Source organism: Bos grunniens, chromosome 8 (genome assembly GCF_055505025.1).
Source record: "Bos grunniens cultivar Pamir isolate PY7600 chromosome 8, Bosgru_T2T1.0, whole genome shotgun sequence".
NCBI classification, from domain to species: domain Eukaryota; kingdom Metazoa; phylum Chordata; class Mammalia; order Artiodactyla; family Bovidae; genus Bos; species Bos grunniens.
This window is the reverse complement of record NC_141172.1, coordinates 69,485,662-69,504,008: the sequence shown is the minus strand read 5'-3', so window position 1 is coordinate 69,504,008 and position 18,347 is coordinate 69,485,662. Positions and strand designations below refer to the sequence as shown.

Below are 18,347 nucleotides of genomic sequence, written 5' to 3'. Positions count from 1 at the left end.
GCAATGCAGAGGCATGGGTCCAATCCCAGGGTCTGGAAGATCTCCTGGAGAAGGAAATGGCAACCCACTCCAGTATTCTTGGCTGGAGAATCCCATGGACAGAAGAGCCTGGCAAGTCCCAGTCCATGGGGTCACAAGGAGTCGGACATGACTGAGTGACTAACATTTCACATATGGGATGCATCCGAGCAGTTTTACAGGTTAGGTAAGAGCACGTATTAGTGGACATTAACCTAAAACTTAGTGTTTTAGAACTACAGTCTTATTCTTGTTGTTCAGTCACTCAGTCTTGTCCGACTCTTCGTGAGCCCGTGGATTGCAGCATGCCAGACTTCCCTGTCCTTCACCATCTCGCAGAGTTTGCTCTAACTCATGTCCACTGAGTCGGTGATGCCATCCAACCATCTCATCCTGTCGACCACTTCTTTTCATGCCTTCAATCTTTCCCAGCATCAGAGTCTTTTCAAGTGAGTTGGCTCTTCCCATCTGTTGGCCAAACTACTGGAGCTTCAGCTTCAGCATCAGTCCTTCCAATGAATATTGAGGGTTGATTTCCTTCACGATTGACTGGTTTGATTTCCTTGCTGTTCAAGGGACTCTCATGAGTCTTCTCCAACACCACGGTTAAACAAAGCATCAGTTCTTCGGTGCTCAGCCTTCTTTATGGTCCTACTTTCACATCCGTACACGACTACTGGAAATACTAGAGTGTTGACCAGACGGATATTTGTTGGCAGAGTGATGTCTCTGTTTTCTAAAATGGCATCTAGGTTTGTCACAGCCTTTATTACATCACCATTTCTAATGGTTCAGTGTAGGTTGGTTCTCTGATACTGAGTCTCACCAGACTGGGGCTGTGGTCCCTTCAAGGCCTGAATGGAAAAGGACGTGCTTCCAAGCTTACACATGAGGTGGGGCTGGATTCAGTTCTTGGGGCAGTTGGCAGGAGGCTGTCCTTTGTCCTTGTGATGTGGGCCTCTCCATTGATTGTTTAGTCGTCACTCAGTCATGTCAGCTCTGTGAAACCCCATGGCCTGTAGCCTACCAGGCTCCTATGTCCGTGGAATTCTCCAGGCAAGAATACTGGAGTGGGTTGCTATTTCTTTCTCCAGGAGATCTTCCCAACCCAGGGATCAAACCCAAGTCTCCTGCATTGGCAGGCGGATTCTTCACGGCTGAGCCACCAGGGAACCCAGTCCTCTCCATATGTGTGTGTGTGTACCTGCTAAGTCGCTTCAGCTGTGTCAGACCCTTTGCGACCCTATATCAGGCTCCCTCTGTCCATGGGATTCTCCAGGCAAGAATACTGGAGTGGGTTGCCATGCCTTCCTCCAGGGGATCTTTCTGATTCAGGGATTGAACTGGCATCTCTTAGGTCTCTAGCAATGACAAGCGGGTTCATTACCCCCAGTGCCACCAGGGAAGCCTGGACCTCTCCATCAGTTCAGTTCAGTCGCTCAGTCGTGTCCGACTCTTTGCGACCCCATGAATCGCAGCAGGCCAGGGCTGAACAAAACATGGCGGCTTGTTTCATCAGAGCAAGTGAGTGACTGGGGCAGGGGGAGGGGAAGTCACCATCCTTTTACCTTGATCTTGAGACATCCCACTGTTCTGTTGATCATTTCTCGGTATTTTGTCTGAAATTCTGACAGGTCTGAGATCCTACTTGCGAGTTAATGAGTTACCCTACCACAGTTATTTATGTGAGTCTTTATGAGTGTGCATGTATACCTGGGTAGCATGTATATACCAGTATACAAGTGTATGTGTATGCATACAAACATACATGCTAGCCAACTGTGCACACACCATCCCGTCATGAGATCTCTGGATCAAGGATCAGACTGTTTCGTTGCCAAGTAAACGTAGCCCTGGTTCCCCACAGCGGGAGAGGGTAGAGGCACGTGTACCTGTGTGTGCAGTGGGGTTTATGCATCAATTCCAGGTTGTGAAACTCAGAGCTTAAATAGATGGCTGACACATCTACTCCTGCTCTCCTTCTCAGTAAGAAAGATCCTGTATTTTCTTCTGGAATAGAAACAAAGTCTCTTCTGGAGGAAAGAAGCCTAGAATATGAGTACATGGCCCTGATCGGCAGGGGACAACCTCTAGTCCCTACAGGGCAGTAGCCAACCTCTCTCTTCTAAGGCGTGTTGCATGCTAAGTCGCTTCAGTCATGTCTAACTCTTTGCAACCTTATGGACCTTAGCCCACCAGGCTTCTTTGTTCATGGGATTCGCCAGGCAAGAATACTGGAGTGGGTTGCCATGCTCTCTTCCAGAGGATCGTCTTGGCCCAGAGATGGAACCAGCATCTCTTAGGTCTCCTGCATTGACAGGGAGGGTCCTTTACCACTAGCACCACCTGAAAAGTCCTGTTAACCAAACAGCCTTTAAGCAAAGTTGCCCACAATCTTTGCTCAAAAAACTTAAACTTTAAGCAAGTCTGAAAAATGTCATGTCCATTTTATAAATTGAAGATAATAGGATTAAAGGCCAGAAATTTGTCCCCAGTACTAAAGATAAACAGGGTGCACACAGTCTCTCTGCCTGGATGTTAAACATTCAGTCTATGGAATTTCATTAAATACATATAAACTTTTAAAGATTTTTTTTTACATCCCTCAATAGTTTGAGTTGGACAAATAGAAAATACAACACTAAGTTTTTGGAATAGATTTCCACAAAAACATGAAGTGACTTTTCACCCATCCCTTTCCTGGGTCCTGAGTCATCTTTGCCTCTTTTTTCTTGACTCCTCAGACTCAGGTTTTACCATGTCTCAGCACTTGACTGCTCTTCCTCTGGTTTCTTTTGTCTTTTCTGTCCCCTAGGGCACACCTCATGCTCTCCCTGCTGAATCACAGCAAAAGGTCTCTGGCTTTGACAGCTCTCTCTGTCCTCCATTATGCTACGATCCCACAGGAGTCTGGAATCTTCCTGATGCAAACCACTTCCCAGGATTTCCACCCCTCCCTCCCTGGAGAGTGTCCAGACAATGTCTTAATAAGCACTTGGCTTTTGCTCCATTCTCTGAGTTGCTGAAACCATATCCACACTAATGACCATTTTAGTCTACCTATTAGCCTTGTTAAATAATCATGGATTATAGAGACATTTGGGCTTCCCCGCTGGCTCAGATGGTGAGGAATCTGCCTGCAATGCAGGAGACCTGGGTTCAATCCCTGGGTTGGGAAGATCCCCTAGAGAAGGGAATGGCAACCCATTCCAATGTTCTTGTCTGGAGAATCCCCTGGACAGAGGAGCCTGGCAAGCTAGTGTTCATGGGTTGTAAAGAGTTGGACACAACTGAGTGTCTAACACACATATAGACACTTATGTGACAAAATGTTTTTGTAGTATTATTCAATTGTCAAAAACTTCAAAATAATTAAAATGTTCCCAGTGGGATCCTGGTTAAATTACTGGTGTTAGACCCATACAGTATGTTAGGGAGTTATCAAAAGTAACATTGTAGCAAAATAATTAAGGAAATGAAAAAATGTTGAAAAAAAAGTGTTTAAAAATGTTAAGAGGAAAAAACAAGATTATTAATAGTATTTACCTGTGGTGGTTTTAAGGCAGGTGAACAAATTCTTTGATCTTTTTCTTTCAAGATATATTGCTGAACATGGGGTGCAATTAGTGACTCATCTGTTATCATCAGGACATGGCAGAGGTGGCTATACATGACCAGCTGCTAGAACTGGGCTCTCCCTTCCAGATCGAAGGGCCAGCAACAAGCCATCACAGCAAACAGGTCCTCAGGACAGCGAGGTAACCGTCTTTTAGGGCACGCGGCCATGTCAAAGGGGTCCATGTCCACGTAGGGCATTTGGCCCAGAGTCAAAAGCTAGCTCCCACAGCATCACTCTGAAGGCCCACAGGTCACTGGCACTGGAGAACTCATTATTAACCAGACTTTCAAGGGCCGTCCACCAAACCCGCCTGTTTTCATTGTCCCCCAGGCAATGACATAGTCCATGGGGAACAAGTCTCTGGAGACGGCATTGTCTGAGATCTTAACTTGAAGTGTGTCCTCAGCGATACAGTTCCCAACAGCCACATCTTGGTGGATGACTCCCCTGCTGGACAGATAGCTCATTCCTCAGTCAATCTGAACAGTCATGTGAACCAAGTCTTGTTGAGAAACCGCCTGTGGATTATGGGCCTCTACTAATTGACACTGCCGTAAAACCAATCTATTGCTACAGCTAAGTCACTTAAGTCGTGTCTGACTCTGTGCGACCCCATAGACGGCAGCCACCAGGCTCCCCATCCCTGGGATTCTCCAGGCAAGAACACTGGAGTGGGTTGCCATTTTCTTCTCCAATGCATGAAAGTGAAAAGTGAAAGTGAAGTCTCTCAGTCGTGTCTGACTCTTAGTGACCCCATGGACTGCAGCCTACCAGGCTCCTCCATCCATGGGATTTTCCAGGCAAGAGTACTGGAGTGGGGTGCCATCGCCTTCTCCGAATTCATGTAAGCCAATATCCCCATGGGCTTTTCTCCTTCTATACACACCCTGCTGATAGGAAGAAGATTTCTGTGATGAAGACCTCATAGCTGACAACTCTCAGTGAGTATCATTGTCACCTGAATTTCAGAAGCTTGATCTTTAACTGTTTTTACAAATACTTGCTTTTTTTATTTGGATCTTTTTCTTTTTTTCCTTTAGCCACAGACTTTGTTGTTTGAATATTTGCAACTATTATTCTATACACTTTTAATTTCTTCCAAAACGCTATGCTCCATATTGCTAGGTCACTTCACTCTCCATTTTATTCTACATTTCCATCAAGCAGTGTTTCCCCAAATCACAATCTGCCTGATTGTGTATTGTTGTTGTTCAGTTGCTAAGTTGTGTCTGTCCCTTTTTGATGCCATGGACTGTAGGCCACCAGGCTCCTCTGTTCATGAGATTTCCCAGGCAAGAATACTGGAGTGGGTTGCCATTTCTTCTCCATATTTGGATCCTTTTCATCTACTAAAACCCCATGGAAAATATGCTCAAAAGTATCTTATTGAAGTTCATCTTTTAGAAGTATCCTCTCCCTGGATATTGCAATACCCTTCACCTTAGCATTGGCCTCCAAAAGCGTGACACTTCTCAGGTCATTCTTCTGACTTCTTTGAAGACAGAACCCTGCTGGAGTGCAAATAAAAACAAAAAACCAAACTCTGTTGCTATTTCAGATACGATATCATCAACATAGCTCAGAAGTGACAATGCAAAACAATTTTTTAAACAAAAGCATGTTTATTATGCAATCTGAGACAAAGTGCAATCAGGAGGGAGCCTGATTATACTTTAAAAGAAAATGCACTCAGGAGTGAGTCTGGAATCAGAAGCAGCTTTGGTATTTGTTGGACTGTCATCCTCAGCCACTTTTGCCAAAACACGCAGAATGGATGGGTCTGGCGCCCCGTGTGCTGGGCTGCAGGCTCAATTTCTTAACACAGGGCAGATTAACTGGGCCAACCACCCCTGTGCTCAGTGGGCAAAGCTGAGTCGCTCTCCTGTCCTTGTGGGGCCAGCGGGAGGGACTGACTGAAGACAAAGCACCGTGGGTTACACTTCAGAGGGGTGTGCTGCAGGAGGAGGGTGCCAGCCGGTTTTACTGATTGCAGCCCCATCCACTTCTTCTTCCATCTTCCTGGCTTCCTCCAGTTCTCCTGGATTTAACACCAATTAACCTCAACTTTGGCCCCTTACCTAGATTTCTCAAGAATTTGATCTGGCTATAAATAGGAGGAGGAAAAAAATAAATAAGAAAACCTTTTTGCTGTGCTCAAAGACTCTGCATAACCATCCTGCTTTTAAAAAACAGAGTATAGCACCAGAACACTACATCTTATTCCCTTTCATTTCCTTTTATAATAGTTGAAAATAACATGAGGTGCTTTGGCTGAAAGTCAAGCTTGTTCTAGACCCGTGACTACCCTAATAAAGCCACAGTTACACAAAGGCTCTGCAGAGCTGCACCTTCCCACCCCACGACACAAACCCCAGTTCCTAGCTAGAGACCTGGGCCAGGATGCATTTCTTGGTCAGCCTGCTCTCTTACTTCTTCTAAGCAGAAGCAGGAAATCTGGAAATGAGTTTTCTAAAATAAAGCAAGGCACGTTCAGGAGATGGTTAAAATGGCAATAATTTCATACTAATTATTTTTCTAGATCATTTGAGGTACTGGAGAAGACTCATGAGAGTCCTTTGGACAACAAGGATTTTGGCCAACTGATGGGAAGAACTGACTCATTGGAAAAGACCCTGATGCTGGGAAAGATTGAGGGCAGGAGGAGAAGGGAGTGACAGAGGATGAGATGCTTGGATGGCATCACCGACTCAGTGGACATGAGTTTGAGCAGACTCTGGGAGATAGTGAAGGACAGGGAAGCCTGGCATGCTGCCGTGCATGGGGTAACAGAGTCGGACACAACTGAGTGATGGAACAACAGCAACAAATGAGGATTAAAGTCATGGACATTGGATGCTCAGTGTATGGGACCATTGAATAAATTCACTCTGTTACTGTTGAATCACTGTGATTACTGCAAATGTAGAAACTGCCTGGAATTCCCCTTTCAAAAAAAAATTTTTTTTTTTTAGGACTTTGATGTTGGGCCTGTGGTTAAGCATTCACCTGCCAATGCAGGGGAGACAGGTTCTGTCCTTGGTCCAGGGATATCCCACCTGCCATGGGGCGACTACACCGGTGTGCCGTAACTACTGAAGCCCACACGCTCTGCAGCCCATGCTCCAGAACAAGAGAATCCACATCAATGAGAAGCCCGTGCATTGTATCTAGAGAAAGCCTGAGCATAGCAATAAGATCCAGTGCAGCCAAAAATAAATAAATACGTGAAAAAATAAAAAAAAGATTAGTTCATGTCTAAAAAAAAATTAGCATTGTTCAAGGTAATGCTTGCTTGCAAGCATTTGGTTTATTGGGAGAAATAATTACACTAAAGTAAATTTTATCATATTAAAAAGGCCTCTCTTATAAACAGGGTCAAACGTTGTATATTTTAAAATAATATTTATTATATGTTTTGTTAGACATATTTGCTGCAGAAGATTAAAATGATACATATATATAGAAACCTCACTGTTTTTCCATCATCTAGACATAGCACTCTCAGCACATTCAGTTCAGTTCAGTTCAGTCGCTCAGTCGTGTCCGACTCTTTGCGACCCCGTGGACTGTAGCCCGCCAGGCTCCTCTGTCCATGGGATTCTCCAGGCAAGAATGCTGGAGTGGGTTGCCATTTCCTTCTCCAGGGGATCTTCCCAACCCAGGGATCGAACACGGGTCTCCGGCATTGCAGGCAGACGCTTTATCCTCTGAGCCACCAGGGAAGCTCTGACTTTATTGAAAGAAAGCAATAAATAATACTGTGATAAAAATAGTTCAAAAGTAGACTGTACATACTTTGTCACATATTCAGGAAGATCACAAAAGATTAATAGAAAAACAGAATGGTAACAATGAATTGTACAAGGAAATTAAAGGCAGAACCCACATGTAGAGAGACATGCTGTCTCTGTCTACCGAGATATCAGCTGCATAAGGCACCATGATCTGAACGCATCTCTTACTAGCTTTTTTAATGTGCTGCTGAAAAAGTAAAAGTTACATTTGCTACTTATACTATTCAAAATGGCTATGTCATCAAAATCTAAAAATGTACGCCTAGGTCCATTCTTTAAACATGTTTACAAACAGATGTAAAAAGATGATTTACATAAGAAAAATAAGGCCTTTGTCAGAGTTGCACTATGCTGTCTGTCTGTCCGGGATGTGGTGCCCTCCGTGTTCAGCTCGATGGCTCCACAGCGGATGCAGGGCACCGAGGTTGGTCCTCGAAGAGTCTCACCGGAGGCGAGGGATCCAGGGCCACAGAGACTAGGTTACCGGAGAGATTTTCATAGTCGTCTTCTAGTCATCCTTTCAGCCCAAATTTCATTAGAAGCTCACATTTAACACCCAGTACTTTTAAATCGCTTCACACTGCAGACAAAAAGCATTTCCTCCTAGAAAAAAAGTACAGTTTAGGTCAGTCGTTAAAATACAACAATTGGTTGAAATTAAGTTTGCTCATTTCAGAGTGATTGTTGGACAGCTTGGTTACATTCTGGAAGGATAATGCACACCGTGTCATGATGATTTTACAATCGCAGTAAAACCCCTTCTCTCATGGTTTAACATTTAAAAATTAAACAAGAATAATTACAATAAATGCATCATTTACAAAAGCCCTATATTTGTTCATAGGATTTATACAGACAAGCATTACAGTACATACATTTGAAAGACTAAAATCAGGTATCAGAACATGAACTGATCTGAAAGGAGATTCATAGCCCAGATATACAAGAAAAAGTAAGTATATAAATGAAGTCATAAGTTTACATAAATAAAAGAAACATTAAATTTTAAAATATTTTCTCTATGGTATTCATGAATTTTTCACTAATTAAAAACTCGGTAATAAAATATCTTAGGGTCCATATAACAAGTATTAACAGATTAAAGATTGCATTGAGTTTAAAATGTAGTCTTTTGTTGTATTCTGGACGCTGTATAATCACCTGCAGAATTAGTGCAGGTAAACTGGAAACAAACAGACGAGTCAGTCCTGGGACGGCGACTGGTGCCTGAGTCCCTGCCCCTTCAGACACCCCCCCAGCCCATTCTGGGCTTCAGCTGCTTTGAGAATCCAGAGAAACACGAAGGACCAAGCAGATCAAGGAGAGAACTCTGTGGCTGACTTTATTCTGACATATAGCTAAAAACTGCTGGTAAAAAAAACTTAAAACCCAATCCAGCCTTCCAGCTGAGCCGTGAACAGGACAGAGCAGACAGCCTCCTGCTCTCAGAGCGGCTCGAGCAGGGCTGGCCTCCCGGGCCGGACCCACCAGAGGACCACCCAGAGCAGCACCTGCAAGGGACGGTGGCCCCTCAGTGGCGGCCGACCCCCTAGATGCCGGTGCACTTCAGTGTTAAACACTGGCCTCCAGACAGAGAGGCCCAGGGCAGGGCAGCCTCGTGAACCCTGATGCTCTGGGCCCTGTTCCCTCTGAGAACGTACACACAGGGCGTGGCCAGCAGCACTGCCGCTGTGGGAGGGACACCCGTGTGCCGGGACGGGAGGGAGACTCAGGCCGTGCTCTGACTACTCCGGCGGCAGCCAGGTGCCAAGGTCATGTTCTCTGCTGCTGAGGGCTCTCCCGGGCTGACCTCTGGAGACCCGCTGACCCTCCACTCCTAGGGTGTGGCCTCCATGCCCCTGCGGGACCAGGCCGGCCTGTACTCACCCCGAAGCTCAGCAGGAGTAAGTCCTGACTGTAGCAGAATCCAGCCTCTGCGTTCCCGCCATGCTGCATGGTCCCATGAGCGCGGGAGGAAGTGTGCAAACACAGACTGCGGTTAGTCATGCAACATCACATGGGGCACGAGGACACACACACTCACACTCGCAGCAGCGCCCACTGCTACTGAGGGTCTGGGGAAACTTTTAGAGGGTGGATGAGCCAGAGAGAGCGAGCCTGGGGGCTGTCACGTGGGGGTCCCTGCCACCTGGGGGGAGGGGCGGGGTGGTCACACTAGAGCAGCACCGGCACATTCGATGACAGAAATGCTGTCATGGGGACAGCTACTCCACGTGACCAGCTAGCTGCCAGTCTCTCCTGAGACCTCCAGATTCACAGAGCTCCAGATTCACATATTCGACACAGTCTATTGTTACTCAGTTTTACACTTACCTCATTCCCTCAGCTGCCAGCTTTACAGGAAGAGGTATGAGATGACAAGACCACCATCAAATGTGAAACCTCGACCCCCACCTCTCTGCAGTCCCTTCGGCTGGACTGGCTGCAGACGGGGTGCTGTGCACGGCCAGCCACGAGGACATGAGGGACGCCCTTAAGTAAGGAGCCTGTGCGCCTCGTCGTCAGTTTCAGGAGCTCTGTGCCTATTGAAAGTGATGGAAGGATAATTTTAAAGGAATCTCAGTGGATTCGGTGCCTGTGTCTAGGGGTCTGTGTGTGCATGTGTGTGTTTTCTGGTAGGCAGGTTTCTCTGGATCTGGTGTTAAGGTGGATGTCTAACTCTGTGTGTGTGTGTGTGTGCACATGCACAAGTGGGTTGTTCTTTGCTCTGTTGCTACGTGTGGCAAACTCTAGGATGTTCTGGTGGCTTCATAGAGAACAATTCAAAGTACGAGGATTTTCTGACCACAGTGGGTAATCTCAGTTCTGTCACCGACTCAGGGAAAATGCCTTATCTATAAAACGTGAAAAAATGTTTTAGTATTCCAGAAAAAATATCACTTGATATATTGTTTAACATTTATGGCATTATAGATGTGAAAATCAGTTTGTTTCTCAAAACTATTTTCTTTCTATTAAGCCCCAATTTGTCTCAAAAGTATTTTTAATTGCTAAATGTACGCAGCCAATGCATCCACTTTCAGAGCATTTTTGAGGGTTGGTGAATCTCAGATTTTCACGTTGCGTGGAAACTCCCAGAGAGAGCACTGCGGGGTCACCAGGTGCTGGACGCGTTCCGTGAGGAGGGGAGGCCGAGGCCGCGGGACCGTCCGCATCCCTGTTGGTCACTGCAGTGTCCTGGGTGTGTGGGGACTCCCCTCAGGCATCACGTACCTCCTGCTCTAAATGCTGTCTTTCCTCTTCCCCTTGGTGGACATTGTCACGCGCCAGCTCGCAGGGGAAGCCGAGTCAGCAGGTGTGCTGAGCTGTGTGTGCCCTGAAGCCTTCCCGTGGGGCTCATCCCCAGCTCCAGGCTCTGAGCTGAGCAGCGCTGCAGAAGTGCGGCATGGTGTTGGTGAAGGGGAGCCCAGCGAACCCTCGTAGGAGGTGCTGGGCTGTGCGGACGGTCAGTCTCGGAAAACAAGGCCACACCTGTTGTCTGGGTGGTGCCACGTGTGTAGCATTTGATGGGAAGAAGCTCACACAGCCATCTTGTTAGGAAAGACAGCTTGACCGTGGTGCTCATGTCCTGCTTTAAAGTGCCCGTTGTCATCCACAGATGGTGTGGCTTTCTCTTGGGCGTGTCTGTTCCCCATAGAATTCACCGTATTTCCGAATATCTTTCTCCTGTGGCTCTAATTTTAAGGCAAGGAAGCATGCCACATCAGTTTACTGCTAAGCAAGTGTTTTAACGAATTGTAAAACAGGGGTCACGAATTTGACCCTCAAGGGGGCAGAGGAGGTCTGAGCTAAGTAGCCCCGCAGGGTGGCCCGAGCAGGGTCATCACAGTGTTCCACAGAGCAGGCAGCCCCCCAGGCTCGTCTCTGAAGCTGTCTCTATAAAGCTAGGTTTCAGCTGAGAGAGAGCCGGTGACAGCAGAGTGATGCAATATCTTATAGCCGAGGAAGGAAATAAACCCCAGCAGAAGCCAAGCGAGTCTTCCATTTGCTTCTGGATGGTGCTTGTGGTTGGGACGCGAACTCCAGGCACGTGATACATGCCTTGTTCCCCTGGGATATGGGAATTTAAAAAGTTTGCCTTTTTTAAAACCTCTCCCTGAGCTATTAAGGGGCTTCCCTGGTAGCTCAGACGGTAAAGCATCTGCCTTTACCAATGTGGCAAACCTGGGTTTGATCCCTGGGAGATCCAAGATCCCCTGGAGAAGGAAATGGTAACTAACCCACTCTAGTACTCTTGCCTGGAAAATTCCATGGGTGGAGGAGCCTGCTAGGCTACAGTCCATGGGGTTGCAAAAAGTTGGGCACGACTGAGTGAATTCACTTTCACTTTCACTTCTTGAGCTATTAAGATACCTGTTGTGTTTTCTGGTATAATTATTCCTAGAAAATAGAATATTTACTATTCTAGGAAACCTAAGGTTGACTTAAAGGAACAGTTACTTGAAATTTGATGTGAAACAGTTCGAGCTTTAACCATACATAGACTTCACAATCTTAAGTAAAGTCTAACGCCATTTGAGTGTATTGAAAAGCCACTGTGTATCTTTAGGGAATTCCCTAGCAGTGCAATAGCTAGGACTCTGCACTTCCACTACATGGGGCCTGGGGTTTGATCCCTGGTTGGAGAACTAGGGTCCCGCAAGCCACACAGCGGCCTAGTCAAAAAAGAATGACCAGTATCTTAATTTAGCACATGGCTAATTAGCTGAACAGCAGTGCAGGATAGAAACAGCCCCCATCCAGCCCTCTCCTTGCTTGCTGTGTTAGAGTGTTCTGTGTTGAAAGTCTGCGCTGCTCTTTGTGTGTCTGTTGTGAAATGCTGTGCATCCCTGAAGCTCTCTCAGGGACAGGTTCCTCTGCTCAGACCCCGGTGTGGTTTCCTCTTCTACGTATCTGTCCTCACTGTTTAGAAAGGGAAGAGTGGATGTTTTTCCTTGACTACCCTCCTCCCTTGGATGTGCAGACTTCTGAATCCTTTAAGGTTGGCGATAACTCTTTCATCGGGAAGGAGGTGATTCTATAAGGAATTGCGGGGACTCATTCAGCATTTCATGACTCAGGTGTTCTTTGTAATATGTCTGAACTTTTATTAAGTAGATGGTTTAGAAGATTAAAGGAAAATGATGAGATGCATACTATTTCACTTTTGCAAATTTATAAAGAGAATAAATACTTAGGTTAACTTGTTTTATACCCGTGTGTAGTAGTGATTCTTGAATTTTGAATGTTTCCTTACTTGTAGGCATGAGTTGCTGGAGGAAGCCGGGAGACAAGGTGTGCCTTCGCACAGTGGGACGGGCCAACTGTTGTGGTCTGGCTGGAGGTGTGTATGCGCCCCCTCACCTCCACCCACACCCGCGCCCGCACCTGCGGCCGGTGCATCAGTCCCTCCACAGCCACGCATAACCTCCTGCCTCCTGTCTCCCGTACCCAGCTCTGAGTCGGGATGCCGGCCTGGTAGGTGGCTGCTTGCTGAGCCAACGTGAAGAGCGGCGTCATCATGTCTGCCCTGTCACACGGAGATCCAGCGTGAGATCAGCATCAGCAACCCGCCGCATCGGCCGAAGCTGCGCCTGGGGATCCAGGAGATCATGTCCCTGACCGGCCCCTAGCCCCTCCCACGTCCAGAACGGTGCACCTCCCTCCTTCAGTAGGGAGAGATAGCCCCCCCCGCCCCGCCCCGGTTGTGTCGCTTGCGGGGTTCTCTATACAGATGTCCACTGTTCCTGCTTAAATAAAGTTCTAGCATTCAAAACCATGACAGCTTTTCATTTGCGGCAGTTGTGTTGTTAAAAGATAGATGATGAATACTTCATACAGATTATTTTTGTAACAGCTGGGCTGCAGTGGCAGTGTAATACAGAAATGGAAGTTTTTGAAAACATGAAAAAGGGACTTTTGAAAATGTGAAAAGTGTAAAAAGAAAGGAAGTTTTTGAAAATGTATTAAAAGAAATGTAAATATAAATGTCAAGAAAGTGAAAGAAAAGGCTTAGCCCCCAGGCTGCATTGTTTTTCCCGCATTTGACTTGTCAGGCCTGTCCTATTCGGCAGATTCCTTTATGGGAGCTGTAGACCCTGGGCTCTCAGGGTTTTAAGAGTCTGTACATCCGCCAGGTCACACCAAGTCCTATCGTGCTCATCCAAGTTTCCTCCACGTGGGAAGACCTTGAAAGTCCTGTAAGAGGGTCCTCCTAGTTGGAAAAATTAAAACGAATCTGGTGGAAACATGGATTGCTGCCAGGAGCTCAGGGCCGGCCAGCTCCTCATTTCTCGAGTGCAGACTCAGGACACAGCTCAGTCCCCACACTCGGTGTGTCCACTCTGGAGAGGAACCCTGGTGAGGAGACATGATCTCCCAGATGTACCTGCCCTGAGGAGCAGGTGGAGCCTGACTCAGGCTCACAGTTATTTTACACAAAAAGAGTGAAGGCTTTCTTGTCCGTTTGTCTTCCTTGTTTCTAAGTGTGAGCGTGAGGGTGGTCAACTCACCCCGCACTGATGCGCTTGTTCCCAGCGTATCTGCTCTGCTCTCTGTGCCCCAGAGGGTTCACCAGAGCCACCTTTTTAGAAATGAAGGTGCTGAGGGTTCCCCGGAGGTTTTATTAAAGTATCTCAGTAAAGGGAGCTTCTTATGAGTTGAGTTTAACAGGTGGTAAACTCAAGCAGCAACCCCCGTGAGGATGGGGTTCAGGGTGGGGCATGGGCAGAACCCCTGATGAGCTCCTGGGGATGGGGAAAGAGGCAGGAAGGAGGGTGAGGGCTGTTCCTTGTGGGATGTCCACAGACTGTACCTCCCCCCTCACTGATGAGCACTTAGGCCGTTTTCCAAACACTTGTCACTGTTTTGGAGAAAACAATCATTGCCCAGCTCCTACTCAATTGTGTAGAATATGTTTCTAGAATTGAAGTGTAAACATCTGCTTTATTCATTCCATCCTCCGTTCATCCACACTTCCAGCCAGCCAGCCACCCAGCCATCTGTTCATCCATCCATCCACTCACTAATCCATCCATGCATCCACTCAGTAATTCACCCATCCATCCATCCACTCAGTAATTCATCCATCCATGCATCCACCTGTCCATCCAGTCAGTCAATCATCTGTCCATCCATCTGTCTACTCACTAATCCATTCATCCACTCATCCATCCATCCTCCATCTGTCTATCAATCTATCCATTGATCCAACCACCCATCTGTCCATGCATCTCTCCAACCACCCATCCATCCATCTACCCATCCACTCATTAATCCATCCAATCATCTGTTCATTTATCCATCCATCCATCCATCTGTTCATTTATCCATCCATCCATCTATACAAACTTCCTTCCTCCCTCCCCCGATCCCTTCCTCCCATCCTTCGTTCCTCAGGAGAACTTTACGTTTTTGTGCATATTGGTATTTTATTCCTCTTAAGTTTGATCATAGGGTATTTCTATTTCTCCCAGCACCTTCCTTTTTTGGATTGCATCCTTTCTCCGCTGCAGTTTCCAGCAGGTACACTGATTCTTTTGCCAACAATAACTCTGGAGAGTTGTTAGCATCTGACTCCCTGACAGAGCTGTTCTATTATCTACCATGTTTCAGCTGATACTTTTGAGTTTTTCAGGTAGGCCATCATATCATCTTCAATCAGTGGCTATTTTATTTCCCTCTTTCAGCAACTACAATTATTATTGACTTTTCTTGTCTGATAGCACATTCTAGAACTTTCAGAGCATTGATAATTAGCAGAGGTGATCACAACATCCTTGACTTGTCCCTGACTTTAATGAGACCACTTGTAACACATCACTATTCAGTGCGATGTTTGGCCCTTGGCTTGAAATAGATGTTTCTAACTCTGTTTCAAAGCTGTCTTTTTTGCTTTTAAAGAGTTTTTAGCAGGAAGATGTTCAGTTCTATCCAGTGAAGTGGGAGACAGAGGATGAGATGGTCAGGTTGCATCACAGACTCAATGGACATGAGTTTGAGCAAACTCCAGGAGATACTAAAGGACAGGGAAGCCTGGGGTGCTGCAGTTCATGGGGTTGCAAAGAGTAAGACACAACTTAGCAACAGAACAACAATAACAACAGCGGGAAGATGTTGCATTCTATCCAGTCTCTTCTTCAGCATCAAGTCAAGAAGACCACACATGGAGTGGATTGTAGGAGGCCATGATTCTCCTGCCTTGGCCTGTAACTGCCCCCTTTGCCACATTACTTTGCAACATTTCCTGTCAAGAGGCATGGCATATTTCTACAGCTTCTGGGCTGGCCTTGTGACTTGGCTTGGCCAACAGAAAGAGGCAAAGTGACAAGCTTCCAGGGCCTTGAGAGCATTGCTCTCTGGCCACTTCCCTGTGAACTAGCCCAGGCCAGCCTGCTGGAGGACAAGACTCCCATCATTATCCCTGCCAACAGCCAGCTTGTCCATCATGAACCATGGCTACCCTTGAGCAGCCAACCTCAGCTAACCCACCAGCTGACTGTGGATGCAGGAGTGTCCCCACTGGAGATCGACCACACATCAGGCCCCAATCAGCCCCCCGACCCACAGCCTGATGAGAGATAATGGGTGGCTGTTTGCAGCCACTAAGTTCTGGGTGGTTCACTGTGCAACAGTAGATAACCACACAATGGCTGTTCTCCTTTGGCCTGTTGAACATGAACTGATGTTTACTGTTGTGTCCTGGAAATCAGAGAATGAGTCTGTACGTGTGATCGGGCCCAATTTTTTGACATGCTGCCGAGTTGCCCAAAACTCAGCAAATGTGACCAGGCACTCTTTATCAGAATTGGCTGAGACTTTATAAAATTGAAGGCTCATTTTGTCTTATTGCTTCAAAAAATGATGCTACTGGGATTTCCCTGATGCTCCAGTGGCTAAGACCCCATGCTCCCAATGCAAAGGGCCTGGGTTTGATCCCTGCTCAGGGAATTAGATTCTACGTGCCACGACTAAAGATCCCACGTGCTGCAACTAAAAGATCCAGCGCAATGCAGCTGAGACCCAGCGTGGCCAAATAAGTAACTATTTAAAAACTGGTGCTAAGACCCAGCGTGGCCAAATGAGTAACTATTTAAAAACTGGTGCTAACACCCAGTGTGGCCAAATTAGTAAATATTTTAAAACTGGTGCTAAGACCCAGCGTGGCCAAATAAATAAATATTTAAAAACTGGTGCTGGAGCCAACTTGTGGGAGAGGATGGGGTGTGCTCCCTGGGTTGCCCAGCATGCTGGGTTCCAGGTGTGCGATGCTTAGAGGAGAATGAGTGTGATCTCCAGAGTGAGGACACGGTGGCTGACACCCAGAGGTCTTAGGCCCCATAGACACAGCCAGCTGAGGCCACTTTCTGAGTGGGGAGGAGAGAGGGGGGCTAGCGACAGTTGATACCGTCCCATAGTCTGTCACAAAGTCTAAGTCGAAAGAAGCTCCCAGAATACTGCTGTCCCTGGGGTTTTGCTGTGGTGGTTTTAAATTATGTCCTCAAGTTTTGGGGAGTTCCTCTGCTCAGAAGGGAAACCAATCTCCCTCCCCTTGAGTATGGACCGAGCTTAGTGACTCGCTTCTAATGAATAGAATAAGATAGAAATGACAGCATGTAACTACTGAAAAGAGGGCCGTCAGAGACATTTCAGACTCTTCCTCACTCTCTCTCGGACTTCCTGCCCTGGGCAAAGCCAGCTGCCATGTTGTGAAGACACTTAAGCAGCCTGAGGAGAGGTCCGTGTGGGGAGGAGCTGAGGCTCCGCCAACAGCCCTGTGAGTGTGCCATCTTGCAGGCTGTTCTTCCAGCCCCAGAACCACCTTCAGAATTCTGCAGCCCTACATGACATCTTGACAATAACCTCACGAGGGACTCCCAAGCCAGAATCGCACAGCTAAGCCATTTCTGAATTTCTGACCCCACTGAAAGAACCTGAGATAATAAATACACGTTATTTTAAGCCACTAGGTTCTGAGGTTGTTTGTTACACAGCACAAGCTAACTAATATACTTCTTATGGTGGCTCCGGGTGGTGAGTTCATCCATGTCAACTTGTTCTCTTTCATGGACTCAAGGTTCTGGCACAGTTTTCTCTGCTCTAAGATCCCACTAGCATAGACGTCTTAGTTTACTGGATACCCTACTTAAAACGTATGCCAACTCTTTGCTTGATAAAGAGTGAGTTTTGGTTTCTGAGACTGGTGTTGTACCTGAGAAGCAGGTCTCTGACCAAGGCTCTTCTACGGACCTCTGCAGGAGAAGACCCCGGAAGCTGGCTGACATCTGTCCTAACCACCCTGCTGTTGGACTCTCACCCTTGTGTAGGGTTTGGCGGCAAGCTCAACACAGGATACCCTGTGTAGACAGAAGCCATGTCATGGATAATTCCATGGTGGGATTACATGGTTGGTGAGAATGCCGAGGTAGATTGAAGCAGGGGTGGGTTCCAGCACTGCCCTCTCCTGATGTCTTCAGACCATCTCGTGGGAGCTTCACACACGTGCCAGAGACAGGCACACAGGATGCCTTTTTGGTAATGAAGCACTTGCACGCGGCCAGCACCCAGGAGCCCCCTTCCTGACCCCCAAGGGGAAACCACTACCCCGATTCTTGTCTGCTCACAACGCTTCACTCACCTATTTCACTCACCTGTCCACCTGGACGCCAAACTTGCCTCCAAACCCCCAGATGGAGTCAACCTGCAAGCAGTGCTTGGAAAGCTTTGACTGGTGTTCATGGCCGACAGCTGACTGGAACAGGGGCAAAGTGAAGCATCAGACGCCCACCAGCATTGCCACACTAGACCCGATGCCCCACCCTGAGGCAGCCTGCACTTCTGCTCAGTGTGGGTGATGCAAACAAAATCACTCAACGTGGAAGCCGGCCCAGAGGGAGGTAACTCCAGGGGGCATTGCA

At 47.0% G+C, this 18,347-nt stretch overlaps 2 long non-coding RNA genes across 2 annotated transcripts; one reads left to right on the top strand and one right to left on the bottom strand.

Annotated features, from left to right (window-relative positions):
• The first annotated feature begins 3,616 nt into the window (after positions 1-3,616).
• On the top strand, positions 3,617-6,539 carry LOC147367358 (uncharacterized). The gene is made up of 3 exons (XR_015170034.1): positions 3,617-3,776; positions 3,968-4,578; positions 6,177-6,539. It is a non-coding gene; the product is annotated as an uncharacterized LOC147367358 (long non-coding RNA).
• A 797-nt stretch (positions 6,540-7,336) lies between these two features.
• Positions 7,337-9,406, bottom strand: LOC147367357 (uncharacterized). Its single transcript, XR_015170044.1, has 2 exons — positions 9,319-9,406; positions 7,337-8,034 (listed from the first exon to the last, which is right to left on the bottom strand). It is a non-coding gene; the product is annotated as an uncharacterized LOC147367357 (long non-coding RNA).
• Between the last annotated feature and the right edge of the window lie 8,941 nt (positions 9,407-18,347).